The sequence below is a fragment of the Phacochoerus africanus genome, chromosome 8 (genome assembly GCF_016906955.1).
Source record: "Phacochoerus africanus isolate WHEZ1 chromosome 8, ROS_Pafr_v1, whole genome shotgun sequence".
NCBI lineage: Eukaryota > Metazoa > Chordata > Mammalia > Artiodactyla > Suidae > Phacochoerus > Phacochoerus africanus.
In genome coordinates this window covers 48510396-48535294 of record NC_062551.1, presented here as the reverse complement: position 1 = coordinate 48535294, position 24899 = coordinate 48510396, and the positions used below count along the sequence as shown (strand labels likewise).

The following is a 24899-nucleotide window of genomic DNA, read 5'->3' as shown; positions in this document are numbered from 1 at the left end:
TTCTTGGTCTTTTTGGCCTCGATTTTAAAAATGCTCCCTATAGTTCAGGTATATTAACCCTTTGTGTTATAAGTTGTAATTTTCGCTTTGTCATCTGTAGTTTTCAGTTTGCGCATGCTGGCTTTATGTTTTGAACCTGCAAAAGGTCTTCGTTTTTGCTTGGTCCTTTAAAACAGTTCCCTTTTATTGCTGCTTTTCTTTTCTTTTTCTTTCTTTTTTTTTTTTATGAATGAACGCGAGGCACATGGAAGTTCCCAGGTTAGGGGTCGAATTGGAGCTCCGGCTGCCAGCCTACACCACAGCCACAGCAATCCCCGATCCAAGCCGCATCTGTGATCTACACAACAGCTCATGGCAACACCAGATCCTTAACCAACTGGGCAAGGCCAGGAATTGAATCCGAGATGTCATGGATACTAGTTGGGTTTATTACTGCCGAGACACAAGCACCCCTTTTATTGCTTCTGGATTTTGATTAACAGTTTGGCAAATTTACTCCCCTCCTCAGTCATTAGGAGACTCATCAGCGTTTTACTGTTTATGAGATTACATTTTTCCACTTAGGTCTTTGGTACATTTTGAATTTAATCTGGCATCCAGGGTGAGGAATGGACTCAAGCTTTTCTTTTTGTTTATCTAGTTGCTCCAACACTACTAGATTAAAAACTTCCCCAAAGTCCCTTCCTAAATTAAAAACTGTTATATCATGATGAAATAAATTTCCATAGGCAATTGTTTCTGTTTCAGATTTTCTAATCCTTTTTTTTTGTTGTTGTTGTTGTTGTTGCTATTTCTTGGGCCGCTCCCTCGGCGTATGGAGGTTCCCAGGCTAGGGGTCGAATTGGAGCTGTAGCCACCGGCCTACGCCAGAGCCACAGCAACGCGGGATCTGAGCCGCGTCTGCAACCTACACCACAGCTCACGGCAACGCCGGATCGTCAACCCACTGAGCAAGGGCAGGGACCGAACCCGCAACCTCATGGTTCCTAGTCGGATTCGTTAACCACTGTGCCACGACGGGAACTCCCAGATTTTCTAATCCTTCTCTTGATCTGTATATTTACTGATGCACATTTATTTATTTACTTATGTATGCATTCATTCATTCGTTCATTCATTCTTTTTTGGCCACACCCACTACATGTAGAAGTTTCCAGGCCAGGGGTTGAAAGCGGAGCCATGGCGGGGACCTACGCCACAGCTGCTTCAAAGCCAGATCCTTAATCCTCTGCGCCACAATGGAAGCTCCAACACATTTAAAAAAAATTGTTTTTAATATCTGGTAGAGCTACTCCCTTATTTTTTTCCTTCTCCTCTTCTCCCTCCTTTTTCAGCTTTCCCCTTACATATTTGCCTATGGCACTTCCAAATGAACCTTATAATCAAATTGTCTAGCTGTAGGGAAAAACCCCCCGGTGACATTTTTATTAGGCTTACGGTTCCTTTATAAATGAACTGAGGCCTTGACCTCTTCTGTAATAGTGGCAGCCGTTTTGTTTCCAACCTTGGAATCCAGGCGCCATCTGGTGGCCACTGTTCGCAACAGCAATATTTTCTCTAAAAATAGCTGCTCTAAGGGATAACGCGCGGCTTTCTTTGAGTCAGGTATTGGAGGGTGGCTCATCTGGATGGTTTTGGCTCCAAGCCATGGCTCATCCTCACTGCCGGGGCCTCATGCATCCGAAGGCTCGGCTGGGACCGGGGGATCTCCTTCCAAGGTGGCTCATTCACTCATCTGGAAGACCATGCTGGCTGTGGGCAAGAGGGCTCAGTTTCTCACCATGTGGCCCCCTCCATAGTATCCCCATGACAAGCGTCTGGCTTCTCCTCAGAGCAAGTGGGCCTGGAGAGAGTGAGCTGGAAGCTGCAATGCTAGGTATAGACTTAGGGAGAAATTTTGCAGATAGTATAGAGAATTCCTGTGCATCTCTTACCCTGCTCCCCTGATATTAATTCTATAGTACAATGATCAAAGCCAAGAAATTAACACTGGTACCATATTAACTTAACTACCAGCCTGACTGGAGGTTTTTTTTTAGGGCCACACATGTGGCATATGGAGAATCCAAGGCTCGGGGTCAAATTGGAGCTGTAGCCACTGGCCTGCACCACTGCCACAGCAACACAGTATCCCATCTGTGTCTTCGACCTACGCCACAGTGCACAGCAACACCGGATCTGTAGCATGCAAAAGTTCCTGGGCCAGGGACTGAACCCATGCCATAGCAGTAACCAGAGCCACACCAGTGACAACACCAGTTCCTTAACCTGCTGAACTGCCAGGGAACTCCTGTCTCACTGTAGTTTATTTTTTACTTTTTATTTTTATGGCTGTACCCACAACATATGGAAATTCTGGGGCTAGGGATTGAATCTGAGCTGCAACTGCGCTGACCTATGCCACAGGTGTGCCAAGTGGCAATGCCTGATCCTTTAAATCACTGTGCTGGGCCAGGGATCGAACCCTCACCTTCACAGAGACCCCAGCCACTGCAGTCAGATTCTTAACTCACTGCATGGCAGTGGGAACTCTGTATCTCACTGTAGTTTTTTTTTTTTTTTTGTCTTTTTTTTTGTGTGTGTCCTCTTAGGGCCGTACCTGTGGCATATGGAGGTTCCCAGGCTAGGGATCTAATAGGAGCTATTGCCGCTGGCCTACACCAGAGCCACAGCAACTCGGGTTCTGAACTGCGTCTGTGATCTACACCACAGCTCATGGCAACACCAAATCCTTAACCCACTGAGTAAGGCCAGGGCTTGAACCAAAACCTCATGGTTCCTAGCTGGATACATTTCCACTGTGCCACAACGGGAACTCCTCTCACTGTAGTTTTGATTTGTGTTTCCCTGATGGCTAATGTTGTTTAGTACTACTCTTGCATTTTAAAAATTTCTCAATTGTATTCCATAATATAGTAAATAGTTAATATGAGTCAAATATTATAATATATTGACTTAATATAAGTCAAATATAAGTCAAAGCTCTGAGGTCCGCAGTAGTTTTTAAGCAGGTGAAGACAGCTATCTACTCTAAAGATTAGGGTATCTGATGCCACAAAGTTTGAGAAGCGCAGAATTGGGGCTTGGGCAGAATGTAGAGATCACTTGGTGTTATCAGTCAGATGCTGGCTCAATAATTCCGTTTAATAATTTACCCACAAACTTCAGTGGCTTCAGCAAACATCTAGCCTCATGGTCACTGGACTGAGGTCAAACCGCAGTGTGTTTGATCTCGAGGGAGCCTCAGTGGGTGGGTGGGTGACTCTGTGACTTTCCCCGTGTTCACTGGGCACGGGTCGGCGCTGCGGGTTGGAGTCACGTTTATTCTGTTATGTGTTCCTTCTGTGGTCCAGGGTGATAGGGACATACTTTTCTCAAGGGCCCATCCCTAGAGCGAGAGAGAGCCAAGCCTAGGGGTTTGCGAACATTCCTCCCTGGGCCAAAGCTAGTCGTGTGGGCCGTCAATGGGGACGGAATTGAGGCCACCTGCTGCAGAAGTGGGAGGAGCCAGTGTTTGCTGACGCCTAATGCAGCCACACGTAGGGGCTCTGTGCGCCAGCGGCTGCCCCGCTGTTTTCTGCAGTCCATGAGTTGACTTATACCCTTGGCATAGTGAGTCACCCGCCCAGGACACCTCCCCGTGCCTGGTCCCTGTCCCTCTACACCACAGTCCTAGACGGGGCTGGTTGAACCCCAGAAGTAATCTGCTGCCTGTGTCGTAAGTTGGGGGCCTGCAGGCCCACCTTCTGGGTGTTTTTTTGGGGTTTTTTGGTTTGTTTTCTTTCCACCCCCCACCCCCCACCGCCCGCCCGGAGGCGTATGGAGTTCCCTGAACCCACTCTGCCGGGCACGGGCACGGATGGAACCTGCCTCCCGGGGCTCCAGAGCCGCCGCCCACTCTGTTTCTTAAAACTGCGCTTACTTGGCAATACCCACATTGGTGGTTTTCACGTGAAATCCTCATTACTGTCTTATTTTGCACAATTCTAAAATCTGGTGTCACGGGGCCCACGTTCCTCCATGGTGACCGTCGACTGAACTGAGTAGAGATCACCAGGGACCTTTTCAGTTTGCCCCAGTCCCCACCCCTTCTTCTCGCCGTCCACCTGTCTTCCCTCATTTACCTTTTGCTCTGTCCTTTGGGGATATATATATATATATATATATATATATATATATATATATATATATTTAATTGTGGTAAAATATACATTATACAAAATTTTACCGTCGGCCAATTTAACCGTTGTGAAGTCTACAACTCAGTGGCATTAAGTACATTTGTAGTGTTGTGCAACCATCACAGCTAGCTAATTCTAGAATATCTTTTTTTTTTCTTTTTGTCTTTTTAGGGCTGCACCCTGAGCATATGAAAGTTCCCAGGCTAGGGGTCCAGTTGGAGCTGTAGCTGCCAGCCTACACCACAGCCACAGCAACACTGAATCCTTAACCCATCGCGTGAGACCAGGGGTCAGATCTGCATCCTCATGGATATTAGTCAGATTCGTTTCTGCTGAGCCACGCCGGGAACTCCAGCATGATTATATTTTGGTTAAAATATCTTGGTACATCCATCTGTAACACTCACAGATGATAGATGTTGTCCATAGGTGGGTGGGAAAAATGTCTGAAAAAATAGGGATTTCCTATGTGGCACAGTGGGTTAAGGATCCCCCATTGCTGCAGCTCTGGCATGGGCTGCAACTGCAGTGTGGGTTCAATCCCTGGCCTGGGATTGGGGGCAGCCAAAAAAAAAAAAAAAAAGTCTGAAAAAATGTGCCATGAATTCTAAGCAGTAATTACCTCTAGGAATTGAGATTAGAAAATGCTTACTGATTGCTTTGCATAGTTAACAAAGAGATGAGAGAACGTGGGTAACTTTTGCTTTATTATTGTGTATTCCTTTCCTTCCCCTGACTCTGTATAAAAAGGAATAAATACAGAAATATATCTGGGACTGTTTCAACTATAAATAGTGGAGGCTGGCCTACATAGGGCCTGCTCATAAGTGAGATAACCAATTAAATCCATTATTATTTTAAACCATTTGCTTTGTTATTCTTGTTGTTTGCACCATAATTGATATTCTTTACAATAACTATAACAGAAGGCATTATTATCATATATATATATTTTTCCATATGGAGGTTCCCAGGCTAGGGGTCTAATCAGAGCTGTAGCTGCTGGCCTACACCACAGCCACAGCAACACCAGATCCAAGCCGCGTCTGCAACCTACACCACAACTCACAGCAAGGCTGGATCCTTAACCCACTGTGCGAGGCCAGGGATCGAACCCACATCCTCATGGACACTAGTCAGATTTGTTACTGCTGATTAACAACAGGAACTCCTTTTTAAAAATTTTTTTTTTTCTTTTTCGGCCATACCCACGGCATACGGAAGTTCCGGGGCCAGGGATCAAATCCAAGCCGCAGCTGTGAACTGTGCCACAGCTGTGGCAATGCTGGATCATTTAACCAAAGGTGCCAGGCCAGTGATCAAACCTCTGCTGCCACAGAGACAAGGCCAGATCATTAACCCACTGAGCCACAGCGGGAATTCCTGAAAGGTTTTTGATTGCTTTTTTGATCTCTTTACTGGTGATTGATCTATTCAGATTTTCTCTTTCTTCGTGATTCAGTCTGAAAAGTTGTATGATAAAAGAAAAGCTGTAAAGTAATTTGCTCAGATCAAATGTTTAATTACGGAGAGTGCTTCTTTTCTATTTATTTATTTAGTCTTCTCATGGCTGCACCTGCAGCATATGGAAGTTCCTGGGCTGGAGGTCAAATCAGAGCTGCAGCTACTGGCCTACACCCCAGCCACAGTAATATTGGATCTGAGCTGCATCTGCAACCTATGCTGCAGCTTGCAATCCTTAACCCACTGAGCGAGGCCCGGGATGGAAGCTGCCTTCTCGTCAGGTTCATAACTCGCTGAGCCACAACGGGAACTACTGCAGTTAATTTTCTAATAGCAAAAACATTGCAAACAGCCTAAGTGGCTCTCAGTATAAGACTGGCTAAGAATTGTAGTTAAAGAATATAGAATACTACGAGGCTGTTAAGAGAACAAGGTAGAATTGAATATGCAAATCTGGAAAGAAACCCACGACATCTCATAAAGCCAAAAATCAGCATTTATGTAAATTTTCTTAGCATGACCCCATATGTAATAAAAAGTAAGTGTGTGCATATGGTTTTTTCTCTTTATATACATCTATAAAGATTGTTCATAGAAACAAAGTCTGGAGAAATACTCACCAGATATGCCTAACAGGTATTATTGTATTACTTCTTGTAGTTGGAATGGGCAGACTTTCATTTCTTGTTTACATAAATCCCAAACACGCGATGGAATCATGGGTGATTTATGCTTTCTTGTTGGTGTTTCTGTTTCTGATACTAAACCATACAGAAACTCTTCGAGATACAAAACCCACAAATGACAAATTGGGAGACTGTGATAGAATCCCGCCTGCAGATATTTATTTTTTATGTTTTTAATTAAAGTAGAGTTGATTTACACTGTTGTGTCAATTTCTGCTGTATAGCAAAGTGCAGATATATTTCACTTGGCCCACATTTTAATTTCTTTCTTTCCTTTTTTTTTTTTTCCTGCCCCCATGGCATGTGGAAGTTCCTGGTCCAGGGAATGAACCCACACCACAACAGTGAGCTGAACTGCTGCAGTCACAATGCCAGATCCTTAACCCACTGCACCACAAGTGACTCCTATAATTTCTTCCTAATTGAATAGTTGATAGTAGTTATCATTATTTTACACAGTGGGATATTTCACATAAAAAAGTTCAAACTTCTGGGTCTTTTGATAAATAAGCAGGAGATCCAGCAATACTGGGCCTGCATTCATGACTGAGGGATTGGCAGGTACCTCCAGATTATCAGAAAATGCAGCCCCCCTTATCATCTTCTTTATCCCAAGACTCAACATCAATTGCTATTTATCATTATACTTGCATTATAGTTATTTTTCTTTAAAAATTAATATGTAATTCACTTGCCATAAAATTCACCTTTTTATTTTTTTTGGCCATATCCACAGCATGCGGAACCGGCCAGGGATCAAACTGCACCACAGCAGTGACAATGTCAGATCCTTTAACCACTAGGCCACCAGGGAACTCCAAAATTCACCATTTTAAAGTGGGAAATTCAGTGGTTTTTAGAATATTCACAGAAGAGTTCCCATCGTGGCTCAGTTGTTAAGGAACCCAACTAGTAACCATGAGATTCAATCCCTGGCCTTGCCCAGTGGGTTAAGGATCTGGTGTTGCGGTGAGCTGTGGTGTAGGTCACAGCCCTGCTCCGGTCCCACGTTGCTGTGGCTGTGGTGTAGGCAGGCAGTCAGAGCTCCAATTTAATCCCTAGCCTGGGAACCTCCATATGCCTCTGGTGTGGCCCTACAAAGACAAAAGACAAAAAAAAAAAGAATATTCACAGAACTGTGCAACCATTGCTGCAACAGTCACCCCTTGGTCTCCATGGGGAACTGATTCCATAGACACCAAAATCCGAGGATGCTCAAGTTCCATGGTTACCGCTCCCTATTTGTGGTACTGTATCCATGGACTTAACCAACTTTGGGTCTGTAGTACTGAAGGTATGTATTGAAAAAAAACAAAAAAACCTGTGCATAGGTGGATCCATGCAATTCAAACCCATGTTGTTCAAGGGTCAACTGTATATCATTCCAGAACATCTACATCACCCTTAAAAGAAACCCCGAATCCATTAGGTCACTTCTCATTGCCTTCTGCCAGCCCCCGGGCACCACTCCTCTACTGTCTGTCTCTATCGGTTGGCCTGTTCTAGACATTTCTTATAAATGAAATCAATTGTGTCTGGACTTTTTGTTCATTTTTTAGTTTTCTTTTTAAAATGATTTTTATTTTTTCCATTATAGTTGGTTGACAGTGTTCTGTCTGTTTTCTACTACATAGCAACGTGACCCAGCCACACATACATATACACATTCTTTTTCTCACGTTGTCCTTGGCCTTTTTCATTTAGTGTAATTTGTTCCAGGTTCATCCATGTGATGCATGTATCTGTATTTCATTCCTTTTTATGGATGAATCATATTCAATGGCATGGATATAGTGCATTTTTTCCCCTCTCCATTATCAGTTGATGAACATTTGACTTGCTTCCACTCTCTGGCTCTTGTGAATAAGCGCTGATGTGAACATTTGTGTAGAAATTTTTGTTTGAACACGTGTACCTAGGAATCACGTGAGTCACTGAATCATATGCTAGCACTAACTTCTTCAGTAATTGCTAAACTTTCCCAAGTGGTTGCACCATTTTACATTCCAAGCAGCAGTGTATAAGGGTTCCAGTTTCTCTGCATTCTTGCCAACACCTGTTACGTTTTGGTTTTTAATGATAGCTGTCCTAGTGGGTGTGAAGCGGTAGTTCACTGTGGTTTTGATTTGCATTTCCCCGATGGCTAACTATTCTGAGTACCTTTGCATGTGCCTGTTGACCATTTCTATATCGGAAAAACGTCTAATCAAATTCTTTGCTGGTTTTAAAATGTTTCGTTGTTGTTGTTGTTGATCTGTGGGAGTTCTTTGTGGTTTTTAAATCTTAGACCCTAATCACATACGTGATTTGCAAATGTTTTCTCCTGGTCTATGGGTCGTCTTTTAATTTTCTTGACTGTGTTTTTTGAAGCACAAGATTTTAAAACTTTACTTCCAATTAACCTTTTTCTCTTAGGTTGCTTATGATTTAGGTGTCATATCAGAGAAACTTTTGCTTAATCCAGGCTCATGAAGACAGTGCCTATTTTTCTTTTAAATTTAATATTTTAGGAGTTCCCGTCATGGTGCAGTGGTTGACGGATCCGACTAGGAACCATGAGGTTGCGGGTTCGATCCCTGGTCTTGCTTAGTGGGTTAACTATCCGGCGTTGCTGTGAGCTGTGGTGTAGGTTGCAGACGCGGCTCGGATCCCGAGTTGCTGTGGCTCTGGCGTAGGCTGGCAGCTACAGCTCCGATTAGACCCCTAGCCTGGGAAACTCCATATGCTGCGGGAGCGGCCCAAGAAATGGCAAAAAGACAAAAAAAATAAATTAATTAATTAAAAAATAAAAATAAATTTAATATTTTGGCTCTTACATTTAGGTCTACGATCCATTTTGGGTTAATATTTATATGGTGTGAGGTAGGGGTTCATCTTCATTCTTTTACATATGGATATCCAGTTGTCCCAGCACTATTTGTTGAAAAGATGATTTTCCCCCCTAATTGAATTGTCTTGGTATCCTTGTCAAAGATAAATTTACCATATTTGTTTTTCTTTGTTTGATTTATTTCACTTACATGAAATCCTCCAGGTTCATCCATGTCACCACAAATGGTAAGATTTCATTCTTTTTTTATGGTAATTCAGGCATAGAAAAACAAATACGATACAATTTCACTTACATCAGAATCTAAAAACCAAAACAAATGAAAAACAGAAACAGACTATAGATACAGGGAACAAATGGGATGGCTGCTAAAGGGAAGGGAGGGTGGGGAGATGGATGAAATAGGTGAAGGGGATTAAGAGGTACAAACTTCTAGCTACAAAATAAAGTCATGGGGATATAATGTATACATAGGGAATATAGTCAGTAATATTATAACAACTTTGTTACATGGATGGTAACTGATGTTATTGTTGTGATCATTTCATAATATATAAAAATACTGAATCACTATGTTATACACCTGAAACTAATATAATAATGTATGTTGTGATTATAATTCGATAAAAATAAAAAGAAATAAATTGACCATTGATGTATGGATTTATTTTTAGACTCTTAATTCCACTTTTCCATGTCTATAGTTATACCAACATCAGTCTTCTTTTTATTATTTTTTAATTTTTTTGTCTTTTTGTCTTTTCTAGGGTAACACCCATGGCATATGGAGGTTTCCAGGCTAGGAGTCCAATCAGAGCTGCAACTGCTGGCCTACACCACAGCCACAGCAATGCCAGATCCGAACTGCATCTTTGACCTATACTACAGCTCATGGCAACACTGGATCCTTAACCCACTGAGCGAGGCCAGGGATTGAACCTGCAACCTCATGGTTCCTAGTCGGATTTGTTAACCACTAAGCCATGATGGGAAGTCCCCCATTTTCTTAATTGTTTTGGATTTGTTATTGTTGCACTTTTTTCTTCCCTTCCTTCCTTCTTTGTTCTCTTGTGATTTGATGACTATCTTTAGTGTTGTATTTGAATTGCTTATTTTCCCCCCCCTCCCCCGCATCCATGGCATATGGAAGTTCCCAGGCCAAGGATCAATCCAAGCCATTGTTGCAACCTATGCAACAGCTGCAGCAGTGCTGGATCCTTAACCTACTGTGCCACAGCAGAAACTCCTGGATAAAATATTCTTGGATGAAGTTTTTCCCTTTCATCACTTTAAATATATCTTGCCATTCCCTTCTGGCCTGTAGAGTTTCTGCTGAAAATTCAGCTGATAACCTCATGTGGATTCCCTTTGTATGTTATTTGTTGCTTTTCCCTTGTAGCTTTTTAACATTTTTTCTATGTATTAAATGTTTATCAGTTTGATTAACATGTGTCTTGATGTGTTTTTCCTTGGGCTTATCCCATATGGTACTTTTTGGGCTTCCTCTAGTTGATGGTTTCCTTTCCTATATTAGGGAAGTTTTTGGCTATAGTCTCTTCAAATATTTTCTCAGGTCCTTCCTTTTCTCCTTCTGGGACCCCTATGATGTGAATGTTGGTACATTTGATGTTGTCCTAGAGGTCTCTTAGTCTGTCCTCCTTTCTTTTCATTCTTTTTTCTTTATTCTTTTCTATGGCAGCAATTTCTTCTCCTGTCTTCCACCTCAGTAATTCATTCTTCTGTCTCAGTTATCCTGCTGTTGATTCCTTCTAGTGTCCTTTTCACTTCAGATATTGTGTTATTCATCTTTGTTGGCTTGCTCTTTAAATCTCCCAGCTCTTTGTTAAACATTTCATGTAACTCCTCAATCTGTGCCTCCATTCTTTTTCTGAGCTCTGGGATGATCCTTACGATCATTACTCTGAATTCTTTTTCAGGTAGATTGCCCATTTCCTCCTCACTTAGTTGTTTTTGTGGGGTTTTGTCTTGTTCCTTTGTCTGAAACATACTTCTCCATTGTCTCATTTTGTCTGTCTTTCTATGTTTGTGATCTCCATTCTTCAGGCTGCAGGGTGTTAGTTGCTCTTGCTTTTGGTGTCTGCCCTCTGTTGGGAAACATTGGTTCAGGGCTTTGTGCAGGCTTTCTGGTTGGAGGGACTGATGTCTTCCCACTGGTGGGTGGAGCTGGGTCTTGTTCCTCTGGTGGCCAGGGCCTTGTCAAGGGGTGTGTTTAGAGGTGGCTGTCAGCTCCATATGACTTTAGGGAGCCTGCCTGGTTTTTTTTTTTTTCTTTTTGATTCTAGGGCTCTTTTTAGTTTGGATGCCTGCCACCTCTTTTCTCAGTGCATGCTGGCTGCTGTCCTCTTGTTAGGAGATGTGACTGATGTTGTGGTGACCAAAGCCTGCCCTGGATATTGAGCTGGGTGGTCTTTTGCTCTGTGGTTGTCACGATCCTGTAAGGGGTGGGGTCTGTTCCCTGGTTGTTTGAGTAGAAGCCCCCAGATCTGTTTCTGAGCTGTATTTCTCATCTGCAGTGTGAGGCAGGGGATTGGAGTGCTCCCACTGGGAGAGGAGCCACTGAATATTTTCCCAGAGATGTTCCTCTGTGAGTGTGTTCTTTCATGACACTTTTCACCTGTTGTGGGGGTTCACAGTGTACACTGTTGTTGGTACTGCTCTCAGCCCCACCTTACCCATATGTATCTTGGTTATTTCCCTGGTGTCTCTCAGGCCTTGTTTCCACCTGACCATCAGTGCTGATCCAAGGTCAGGACCCAGGGCTGCAGCGCTCATGCTCCTGGGCCCGCTGTAGGAGCTATGGAATCAGCTCAGACTCTGGCCTTGTCCAAGCCATGTGTACAACCACCCACAAAGCCCATAGCTAGTAAAGCCAGACCCCTTTCAGCTGCAGGAGGAGTCCTCATTCAGATATTCCACCAGCACTGACTTTTTAAGGTCAGCAATAGAGGTGTAAATCCATGGTTCATGTAGCCGGGAGGAGAGGTTTCAGCTCTTCCTCCTTAGTGGGAGGGTACCTAGGGATCAGCTATGGTTTCAGCTCCATCTCTATGTATGAACAGCCCTCTGGCAATTGTTCTCAAGGCAGCAGGTGCACGGGGGGGGGGGGGGGCAGGCAGCCTGTGACTCCTTTGGAGGCAGCAGGTGCATAGGGGACCTCTGATACATTTGGTGTCAGAAGTGGGAATTACTAGACCCCTTAGCCTGACTTCCCTTACTCACTGGACTTTAGTAAAAACATTGTTTGGGAAAAGAAGATGAAAGGGTGGGATATGATGAAACTTTGGTTCCTAAGTGACTGTGGAGTCATCCATGGTATGACAGCACTGAGCTGTAGTGTGTTGTGAGAGGCAAAAGTTACCTATGGAATATGAAAATAATAGATCATCTCTAGGGCAGTTGACTCACTGGATGCTCTGGCTGCTTTTGACCATGCTGGTTAAAGTAGGGAGGGAAAATGCAGCCTGAGTGATGTTTCTGCTTTTTGTTTTCTCCTCCAGGAAGAGGAGAACAGTCTCCTAAAACCTTTCTTGTTCTTCTTCACTTGCATTCCAGCCATGATTTTTCCTGAAAGCTATAACATTAACCTTGTAAATGCTAAATTTATACTAGAGGTTTGCGTAACATTTCAATGAGGGAAAAGGGGGAGATGGTTTAATTGCTTTGTATCTTGTTACTCTTGCATATGAATGTATGGTAAAATTGATATAAAATGTTAAATGCTTTTAAGGGGGTTCCTGTGGTGGTTTAGTTGTTAACGAAGCCCAACTAGTATCCTTGAGGACATGGGTTCGATCCTTGGCCTTGCACAGTGGGTTAGGGATCTGGCGTTGCCATGAGCTGTGGTGTCGGTCATGTTGCTGTGACTGTGGCGTAGGTTGGCAGCTAAAGCCCAGATTGGACCCCTAGCCTGGGAATTTCCATATGCCTCAGGTGCGGCTAAAAAGATTTTAAAAAAAGACAAAAAATGTTAAATATTTTTAATTTCATAAATGCTAGAGGGATCATCCTTACAGGAAAAGCTGGAAGGAAAACTGTTTCTAGGACACACATTCCTTGCTTTTTTGCCTCTGATGGGTGGATTAGAATTAAAATTTTTGAGTGTTGGAAATAGAACATTTCCACAGGTGATGATTTTTTGCTATGATAATTGCAGTTTTTGCAGAAGCAGTTTTCAGTTTGCTAATGAGCTCTTGTGAAATAATATATCTGACAGTTCTTAGATTTGATTCTTAGATTCTTGATCTTCGGACCCGAGGTGCATATTTTAGGTGGATCAATTTGGACTCCAAGTTTGACAAGATAAAAAGGCCTTAGGAAAACTTGCTTGTCACTCAGGCTTGAAACATGCTGTCTGGTTCTGTCATGTCTTTGCTGTGGCTGAAGAAATCCATTAGCTTTTTAAAAATTACGAATTATCAGATCCCAATTGCTCAGTCCTATCTCAGTGAAAACTTGCCATGAACTCTGCTGAATTGAAAGCAGCTATAGCTCAATAAATAGAACTCAGATTCCAGGACATTGCAGATTTAGGGCATCCCTCTGTGGGGGCCAGAACTGTGACAACATCGTGCATGCTGGCTGTACCATCTGGGTCACACAGGTGCCTACAGGAAAGGGCTTATTCTCTGACGGAACTACCTAAAATTGAGCTCCTGATCAGCTCTGTATTTCTATTTTTTATTTTTTTAAATTTTTTGTTATATTTGATTTACAGTGTTCTGCCAATTACTGCTGTATAGCCAAGTGACCCAATTATACATACATATACATGTGTGTATATATATTCTTTTTCTCAAAGTATCTTTCATCATGTTCTATCACAAGTGACTGGATATAGTTTCCTGTGCTGTACAGCAGGACCTCATTGCTTATCTACTCCTAATGCAATAGTTTGAATCTACTAACCTCAGACTCCTAGTCCGTCCCACTTCCTCCCGCTCCCCCTTGGCAACCACAAGTCAGCTCTCCATGTCCGTGTCAGCTCTGTATTTCCAATGCAGAGTAATCGCATTCCTAACTTGTCATTCCTGCCCCAAAGCTGCAAATTGGAGGAGGACATCACACTGACAGTGACCTCTCCACCCACTCCTAACTGATCTGCCTCGACCCCTCTCTTGGGGGCTGGCTCATTTCTGCTGACTTATGTTTGGCTTTCTGGATTAGTTGCAGTTTGCAACACTGGGCTGATAGTCTGACTCTACTTTCTTTACCCTTCTCTTGGTACACACTCCTTAGGGGAGCAGTTTGATTATTCAGTGCAGCTATCCTACAAAGGGATTGATCTTTTCTAGACTACTTACTAGATAAATAATCACGATTAAAAGAGTAGGAGGTTATGTAAACCCATTACAATTTTTTTTAATTAAAAAAATTTTAAAGTATAGTTGATTTGCACTGTTGTGCCAATTTCTGCTGTACTACAGCAAAGTGACCCAGTCCTACATACATATATATGTTTATTGGTATACATATATTCTTATCTTCTTATGTATATGTATAATATATTCTTATATTATCATCCGCCATTTACAATTTTTTGAAAATTTAGGATTCCTTCCTGACCAGTTTCTGAACATAACACATCATTCTAAGTTTTATAAATTTTTTTCTTTTCTTTTTTTTTTTTTTTTTTGCTTTTTAGGGCCACACCCACGGCATGTGGAGGTTCCCAGGCTAGGGGTCCAATCAGAGCTACGGCTGCCGGCCAACCCCACAGCCACAGCAACTCGGGATTCCAGCTGTCTCTGCAACCTACACCACAGCTCATGGCAACGCCGGATCGTTAACCCACTGAGCAAAGCCATGGATCGTACCCACAACCTCGTGGCTCCTAGTCAGATTCATTTCCACTGCACCACGATAGAACTCCAATTTTTTCTATGAAAATGGTTTTGCCTCTTTCACACAACTTTTCCAGATGAAAGGTCTGAATGAGAGTAGAGAGTGATTGGAAACAATGTGAAGTTATGACTGCTGAATGAGACACTCCTTTTGTTAACAATGAAGGGGGACTAAAACCCCCAAATCCCAGCATCTGGGAAGTACAGGAGCGAGGGAGGGCATGAATGATCTTTTGTTTTTCAAAACTATTCCTGGAAACTTTTCCTTCCTAATGAAAAGCCTCTGTGGTTTTCCCACCCTGCATGTGCTTTGAATTCTAACTGTTGACTCTACAACCCCACCCGTCAGAACCATTAGGTGACAACAGGAGGTGGCCTGGCTCCTGCACGCATCGTGCACGGCATCTTCAGATTCTGTCCACACTCATGAGGCAGATCAACTGGTGTAATAGAAAAGTAAACCGTTTCGAACCGATTGCCTCAAGCATTCCCTCTGAAAGCAAGGACTGAGCCCAACCAGGCGGGCTGGGCTGGCAACCCTGAGAGCACTGTTAGCCCGTTCTGTCTGACCATTGTGTGTCCCGCTTGGGGTGCCCTAACCATTGGAAGCTCTTTGCTCCCAGGGGTACCATGAGTGCCCTCTGCGATTGTCGTTCTTCTGTGTGTGGGGCCCTGACACTGCCTCAGCCCTGGAAGGCTTTGGGGTCAGCTTCAGCTTCCGGGCCAGGGCGTGCTGTGCCTGAGTTAATACCTCGGGCCAGGCAAAAAAGTTCATTCAGAAACTCGAGGAGGAAGCTACTTGGATTTGTTTTTGAACTCTGGCAGCAGACTTGCCCCAGGATGAAAATCTGAATTCTTACTGAGCCTAGATTGGCAAATAATCCAGTGTCGATCATCAGTGGCAATTACTGCAGCCCAGAGAACTTTCAGATCTGCCCTATTGTCCTCAAGGCCCCTCTCCCCAGAGGGCTTTATCTTCTAAGTACCTGATACCACAAGTTCAACACTGGTTTTCTAGGATTTTGGCTTAGTTATTTACCCTCCTGCCTGGCCAAATTTTGCAATTCAGCACATGTCTCAAGTAGGAAATCAGTTTCTTGGAGCCCCTCAAATCTCCAGTTGATCCCTCCACCCTCACACAACTTCCAAAAGTTCTACCGGTTTCTCTGCGTCTCAGCAGTGGCCCTATGTCTGAGCCAAGTCCAGATTTGCAATCTTTGGACTATCCTCAGAGTTCACAGAAGACTCTAGAATGACATGAGGAGTCTCAGCATTTGTCAGAAGATTCTTCCCTCTTTGGAATTTTAGTTCCTTAATCCTTGTTGCTTTCATAGCTCTCGGATACCTTTATTTCCGGAGTTCCCATTATGGCGCAGCGGAAACGAATCCAGCTAGGATCCCTGGGGTTGCAGGTTTGATCCCTGGCCTCACTCAGTGGGTTAAGGATCCAGCGTTGCCATGAACTGTGGTGTCGGCCACAGACGTGGCTCGGATCCAGTGTCGCTGTGGCTGTGGTGTAGGCCTGCAGCTGTAGCTCCAATTCACCCCCTAGCCTGGGAACCTCCATATGCCTTAGGTGCAGCCCTAAAAAGACAGATTTTTTTTTAAAAAAAATATGGAATGCTTCACTAATTTGCGTGTCATCCTTGTGCAGGATCCATGCTAATCTTCTCTATCTGATACCTTTAAAATATGATTCTAGTAATTGATCTGGCTTTTCTAATTGTTCTGAGCAGAAGCATTGCCTCATGAGCTACTCCATCCTGCCCAAACATGAATGTTTTCTGTTTAAATCAACTTTATTGTGGTATAATCCACATGCAATAAAAGATACCACTCTAAGAATATAAGTCAACGAGTTTCAACCAATGTGCATTTGGCTCATACAACCATCACTACAATCGAGATATAAAATATTTCTACCACCCCAGGATGTTCTGTCATTTTCCTTGGTAGTCAGTTCCACCTCCTTCCCCAGTTACAGGCAAGTAGGCAACTGCTGATCTGCTTTCTGTCACTACAGACGTGGATTTTCCAGAATTTCACATAAATGGAATCGCACAGCATGAAACCTCTTGTGCCTAGCTTATTTACTCAGCAAAATGTTTCGAGATTTATCTATGGTATTGAATCAGTTGTCCATTCTTGAGCAGAATTCCATTCAATTGTATCATTGTCCACTGCCCGACACTGGTCCATTCTATTAATATAGTGTAATTTGCTTATCTATTCATTGGGTTGTTTCCAACTTTTGGCTCTTATGAATAAAGCTGCTGTGTATAAGTCGTGTATAAGTCTTTGTGTAGACATACATTTGTAGTTCTCTCAGATAAATACTCAGAAGTAAAACTATTGCGTTGTATGGTACATGTTGGTTTAACGTTATAAAAAATTGCTGAACTGTCCTCCAAAGTGGTTGTACCGTTTTCTGTTCCTGCCAGCAATATTTGAGAGGTCCAGTTGCTTTTCATCATCAATGAAATGTTAAATATTAAATGTTAACTGTTAAATATTAACAGTTTGAGTGTTTGAGTAGTGGTCTCTCACTGTGGTTTTATGGTGCCTTGATGACCAATCAGGCAGAGCATTTTTTTCCAAGGGCTCCTTGACTATCTCTTTATCTTCTCTGGGAAGTGACTGTTTGACGTTTTGCTCACTTTTCAGTTGAGTTGTTTGGACTCTTCTTACAGATTTGCAAGTGTTGTTTATATATTCTGTACACCAGTTGGATATAGTATAGTATTGGATATAGAATATTTCCCTCCATCCTGTGGTTTGCCTTTTTATTTTCTTAACTGTGAATTTTGAAGAACAGAAGGCTTTAGTTTTCTTTTGTGATTTGTATTTATTTGTATTTCTTCTATTCTATTTAAGAGCTCTGCACCTACCTCTGGGAAGCAAATAGTTTCTCTGGTACATTTATAGTTTTAGCTTTTATATTTAGCCCTATGATCAAATTTGAGTTAATATTTGTATAGGGTATGAGATATGGCTACAAGTCTTTTTTTTTGCATATGGGTGTTGTTCTCTATGTCTTTATATGAATTTTTGAAATTAATTTCTTATGTCTAGCTAACAGTTGGGTCTTTCTTTTTTATCTAGCCAGCAATCTTTGCTTTTTAATTGGAATGTTTGCATAATTTATAATGTGATTAATGATATTGTTGAGTTTATTTTATTTTTTAATTTTAATTAATTAATTTTTTTTAGGGTTGCACCTGAGGCATATGAAAGTTCCCAGACTAGGGGTCCACTCCGAGCTGCAGCTGTCAGCCTACAACACAGCCACAGCAATGCAGAATCCAAGCTGCACGTGGACCTACACCACAGCTCATGGAAATGCCATATCCTTAACCCACTGAGCGAGGCCAGGGATGGAACCCGAGTCCTCATGGATGCTAGTCAGGTTTGCTACCTCTGAGCCACAATGGGAACTACTGATATTGTTGAGTTTAAATCTACCTTTTAAAATATTTTCTCTCTGTTTTTTCCCTGTCTGTTATTTATTCCCCCTCCTTTTTTTTTTTTTGATTAATTAATTTTTTGTAAGGATTTCTTGTTATCCCCACTATTGGCTTATTAGTTGTATATCTTATTTTGTTGGTATTGTTGCTATAGAATTTGCAATAGACAACTTATCACAGTCTACCTTTGAATAATATTGGACCACTTCAGATATAACGTGATAATCCTACAACATATTTCCATTCCCCCACTTGTTTTATATTTCCCTTCTACCTATTTTATAAACTTCACAGCACATTGTTATAATTTCTATTTTATTTATTTGTTTATTTTGCTCTTGGGGCTGCACTTGTGGCATATGGACGTTCCCAGGCTAGGGGTTGAATCAGAGCTACAGCTGCCAGCCTACACCACAGCCTCAGCAGCAGGTGATTTGAGCCAAGTATGTGACCTACATCACAGCTTATGGCAATGCTGGATCCCCAACTCACTGAGTGAGGGCAGGGATCGAACCTGCATCCTCATGGATACCAGTTGGATTCGTTTCTGCTATGCCACAATGGGACATCTCTAATTTCTATTTTAAAAATAATATTTCAATATCTGGAATCTAATATATTGCACAAATGAACCTATCTACAGAAAAGAAATAAACTCATGGACATGGAGAATAGACTTGTGATTGCTAAGGCAGAGGGGGAAGGAGTGAGATGGATTGGGAGTTTGGAGTTAATAGATGCAAACTATTGCATTTGGAGTGGATAAGCAATGAGGTCCTGCTGCATAGCACAGGGAATTATATCTAGTCACTTGTGATGGAACTGATGGAGGATAATGTGAGAAAAAGAATGTGTGTGTGTGTGTGTGTGTGTGTGTATGACTGGGTCACTTTGCTGAATAGCAGAAATTGACAGAACATTGTAAATCAACTATAATATAAAAAGGGAAGGGATTGGACTGAAAAAAATAATGCTTCAAAGAAATAAAAAAATTTTTAAATTATATTTACCTATATAGTTCCCATTCCCAGTGCTCAATATTTTTTTTGTATGTCTAGGTTTCCATCTGGTATTGTTTTTCTCCTATTTGAAGAACTTCATTTAACTTTTCTTATACTAAGGGTCTGTTGATGATACGTTCTCTGATTTTTTGTTTGTTTTTGTTGTTGTTGTTCATTAGAGAAGTTATTTTAAATTCAGTTGAGAAAGATATTTTATTTGGGTATAAAATTTTAGGTTGACAGTTTTTTGTTGTTGTTGTTTTGTTTTTGCCTTTCAGCTTTATGAAGACATAATTCCATTGTCTTATGGTCTGCATTATTTCTGATTAGAATTTTCTTGTATTTAAATATAGTTTTCAGGAATTCAGTTTTTATGAGCTTCAGTGTGGTTCTTGTACCTGTGAGGTTTAGAGTTGTTGTTTTTTTTTTTTAAATCACACCTAGACAATTATCAGCTCTTATTCCTTTCAAAATAAATATTCTTTCCACCTTCCCTTCTGGGATTTTGTTATTTGTCTATTATCCCAACTTGACCTGGAAAGACCTAAGAAAGACCTAATTGAATACAGTGTCCATTTTCCCCTCTATCTTCACTTTGGTAGTTTTGTGCAGCTGAATACACAACAAGGTAGATTGGTGTTAGCATAAATATTTTATTGCCAATAACGGACTCCTCTTATGATTCTGTCCAAAAGATCTCTTCTGTTTTATATTTCAACTCTTTATGCCATTATTTACTGCTATGCTTTCAAATATTAATTATCCTCAAATCTCTATGCTTCTCCTCTTTTTAGACATGCTTGTCTCCTGCATCATAAAGAAGTGAAAGCCATCTGTTGACATATCCCTTCATTTCCTTCCACAGTTCAGAATAATCCTCTTCATACTCATTCTTTTTTCCTAAATTATGTAACAGTAACGTATCCCTTTTTAAAAGTATGATTGATTTCAGAGTTCCCATCGTGGCTCAGTGGTTAATGAACCCAACTAGTATCCATGAGGACACAGGTTTGATCCCTGGCCTTGCTCAGTGGGTTAAGGATCTGGTGTTGCCGTGAGCTGTGGTGTAGGTTGCTGATGCAGCTTGGATCCCACGTTGCTGTGGCTGTGGCATAGGCCACAGCAGCTGCAGCTCTGATTCAATCCCTGGCTGGGAACCTCCATATGCCATGGGCGTGGCCCTAAAAAGACAAAAGAAAAAAAAACTGATTAATTTTTTTACTTATGCGTAGACCCCACTCTTTTTTCTAAGCTAATAATGGACCTTGATCTAGTGAATATTAAATTCATATTTATTGTAATTAAGCAAATTCTTATCTACTAGCTCTTACCCATCAATATTTAAACTATCTCCTCACTTCGTGGTAATTCTTTTGCAACTACACTTATTGAGAATATGAACTGTACTCTCCTCCATTTCCTCATTCCCATGTACTCTGAGTCCATAGTAAGTAGACTCTCCATCACACAGCCCCATCTAATTTATTTTACCTTTTATAAGGGATTCTCTGTCTATATCTGCTATCTTCTTTCTTTATTTTTGGCTGCACCTATGAGAAGTTGAAGTTCATGGGCAAGGGATTGAACCTGCGCCACCAGAGCCACAGCAGTGACAACTGCCAGATCCTTAAACTGAGCCACCAGGGAACCCCCCTGCTACCTTATTTAGCTGTTCCCCTATATTCTCCTTGGGAAGGCCTCTTTTTTTTCTTAGCAAAGCTTTAATAGAAATAGGTGAAATTCATCAAGGCCTTTAGGCATCTGAACATTCTTTTCTAGGAAATATACCCCTCAGAGATTTTCAGAATATAGGTAGGGTCAAATGTTTATTCTCTAAGGTCTCACTTTTTAGACCTCACAATTAATTAACCTCATCCCTATAGGGAGTTCAGAAAAAAAATCCCTGAAGGGAGTTTTCTTCCAGTTACTTGTGACAGCATCTTGGGATAGTCTCTTTAAGCACTCATAATTAATTTGGATAATTAATGTGCTAAGAAAAAAATGTTTAGAGATTTTTCTTGGAGGCACTTTCACTGATGCTAGAAGTAACATAATAATCACAGCTCTAGAGAGATGAGGTCAGGAAAACCAAACCTATAACTGAGGGTTCAGCTTTTCCCTCCCATGGCAAGTCTCATAAACATTGGGTCCAGCATCCTGGAACAAAAATTACTCAGGTGAGTGGAGTTTTATTTTGGACTTAGAAGCTGTCTGGGAAAAAAAAGTGACTATTTGGAGATGGGAATCTACACAAGGTCTGGATAATAACAGGTTTTCATGAGAATATGCAAGATTCCCTGAGAGAGCCCACGTGAAGGGCTGCTCTCTTCCTCTCATCCACTTTCCTACAGTGTCATCTCAGTTCTTTCCTGTGTTAGTTCTGTCCAAATTTTCACCTCTATTCTTTGATTAAATTGTCTTAGTCTGAGATTCCCTAGCCATTTGGTCAAGATGAATAAAATGTATAATAGAGAAAATTACAGTGCACAGACTATCTTACACAAATGTTTATGCCTTTTGTTTCCACTGGACCTTGTCTGGGTGAGACTGAATTTGGGAAATTCATTTATACTGAAAAGTTCCATGTGTGCACCGCATGAAGATTTTGAGACCTCAAATATTTATTAGAATCGATGTACTTGGAAATTACATTATTGTGGATTTTGATCTTCAAATCGTAGTGATACGCCTTGGAATATATGCCTAACTCAATTACAGAAGAAGGCATGCTTACCAGTGAATATCCTCACAGCTGGATCCTCATTCCTAAGAGTGCACTTGGGTCCAAGACCTGATTCTGAGATGTGATATTGGTCCTACAATCAGACCCCTGATGTGGATTCTGTCTTCTCCTCTGTGTTTCAGAGGAACACAAAAATCCTGAGAGTAGGGAGTTCCCTGGTGGCTCAGCAGGTTAAGGATCTGCTGTTGTCACTGCTGTGGATCGGGTCACTTCTGTGGCTCAGCTTCAATCCCTAGCTCAGGAACTTCTGCATTCCATGGGTGCAGCCCAAAAAAAAAAAAAAAATCCCGAAGGCAAATATGACAGTTTAGGGCAATGGCTCGCACAGGGTCAGTGCTGCAAGGGCTTAAGGATTTAATGAAGTCCCACTGAACCTCAGGGTAAATAAACTTTAGAGAGGCACCTTCATACATTTTTCTCAAGCACAGAGCCTGTACAGGATTGATCACCAGTCATAGTCCTTTCTTGGTGAGCTGCATCTCTGGTACATGTACGCATCTGCATGTTTATGCCCTTTCTGATATTTTAAAAACTTTTTAGTTATAGTTGATTTACTATATTCTATCAATTTCTGCTCAACAGCAGAGTGACCCAGTTATACATATATATATATACACACACACACACATATATATGCATTCTTTTTCTAATATTCCATAATGTTCTATCATCTGATGATTTTTTTTTGTTCTGAAATCTATTTGCCTGTTTTGACTTGGCAGTCAGACTTTATACTTTACAAATCATTCACCAGTTTTTCTAGGTCTTCATACTGAACAGTTATGAATTATGAATTATAACAATTATTATATGAATTTTATATTTATGTCTTTTTTCTGGACACTTCATGCTGAGCCATTGGTATGTTTGAATATTATTCATTTGTACCACATGCTTCAATTTCTGTATTAAGTTTTAAGGAGTTGAGTAGGTCAGTCCACTTCATCATCATCATCATCATTATTTTTTGGCTGCACCTGTGGCATGTGGAATTTCCCTGGCAAGGGATCAAACCCAAGCCACAGCTGCGAACTGTGCAACAGCTGCCACAAGGCTGGATCCTTAACCAACGGCACCACATGGGAACTTCCATCATCGTTATAATCTTTATTATTTAAAAATTGACTTGGTTTCTGTATGTTTTATTTTTTTTTTCTTTTTAGGACCGCATCCATGGCATATGGAGGTTCCCAGGCTTGGGGTCTAATAGGAGCTGTAGCCACTGGCCTATGCCAGAGCCACAGCAATGCCAAATCCAAGCCACGTCTGCAACTTACACCACAGCTCATGGCATTGCCGGATCCTTAACCCACTGAGCAAGGCCAGGGATCGAACCCACAACCTCGTAGTTCCTAGTTGAGCCACGACGGGAACTCTGCTTATTACTTCTAAAATATTTCAACTGGTCCTTTGACTGCAACAGACAACATAATTTAATTTCAAGGAGGAATTTTTTTCCTGACATTTTATTAAGTTGGAAAAATAATGAATAATTGTGTGCCTGTGGTCATGTTTGCCTTTTTTTCCTAATGAAATGAGATTTCTTCCAGTGTTCATTGTCATATTACTCACATGTGCTCTTGGAATATATTTTTTATTATGTTGTATTATTATGAAGATATATTACTCATTTCAGTTTTGAATCAAAACTTGATTCAAAAGTTATATTCAAAAATTGAATTGGTTTGTAGAAAGATGATGTTAGACAAAGAGTGTTTGGAAACATACAACACAGCATGAGACACTCAAACACCTGTTTCTCAGAAAGGCCAAGATTTCACATAAGTAAAAACAAATATGGCTCATCCCATATTTGATGGGCTTATCCCAATTAAGCAAGGATGTGCGGCTTTTTGAATAACACAATTAGCTTAATGTACTCTTTCAAACTATTAAATAGAAAAAACGAAATAAACTATTAAGTAGAGAATCTGCCTCCCACGTTAGATCTTTTAATATGAAGGGTATATTAAAATTACTTTTGAGAGGAATATAATGACATCATTCATTTATTTATTCATTTACCATTGCAATACGTCTTTGCTTACTGCCTCCTAGTGGCAGGATGTTCTAGACCCTACGTACGAACCGAAAACAAGGTCGACAAGATCCCTACGTTCATGGCTTTTGTGTTTTTTTGGAGGAAATTAGCTTCCTTCAATAGAAGATTATCCAATGAGATAATTTTAGTTGTTATAAATATTATGAGGACTATCCGGGGTGATTAAGAGCAACAAACTTTAGGGTTGGATTTTTAGGCATGGCATTAGCATAGGGTTCCCAGAAAGGGGATTTTCAAGATATTATGGTGAGAACCGTATTTCACTTGACTCAGAGAAATTCACGCCTTTGTTCTGCTTCTCCCCAGGTTCTGTGGATCTGAGCGAAATCATCCTACCTCAGCCACTGAGGGCATGGTTTCTGCTGACATGGCCATAGGTATGGCCATCCTCGCTCAGACCGGAATTGGGACTGTGGGGAATGCGTCACTTCTTTGCCATTATATCTACTCCCTTTGTAGGAGACGTGCATTGAGACCGTTAGAGCAAATAATCAACCATCTTGCTTTAGCCAACATTCTGACCCTTCTTTGTGGAGGGATCCCTCCAACAATGGCCACCTTCGAGTTGAAATCTTTTCTCAATGATGTTGGCTGCAAACTTGTCTTT

General features: G+C 41.4%; 1 long non-coding RNA gene and 1 other non-coding gene across 4 annotated transcripts in view; one reads left to right on the top strand and one right to left on the bottom strand.

Moving 5' to 3' along the window:
- LOC125132051 (uncharacterized) overlaps positions 1 to 24899 on the top strand; it is a 115904-nt gene that overhangs the window by 23973 nt on the left and 67032 nt on the right. The window lies entirely within an intron of this gene.
- LOC125134748 (U6 spliceosomal RNA) lies at positions 16632 to 16733 on the bottom strand. The gene has a single exon (XR_007136757.1). It is a non-coding gene; the product is annotated as a U6 spliceosomal RNA (small nuclear RNA).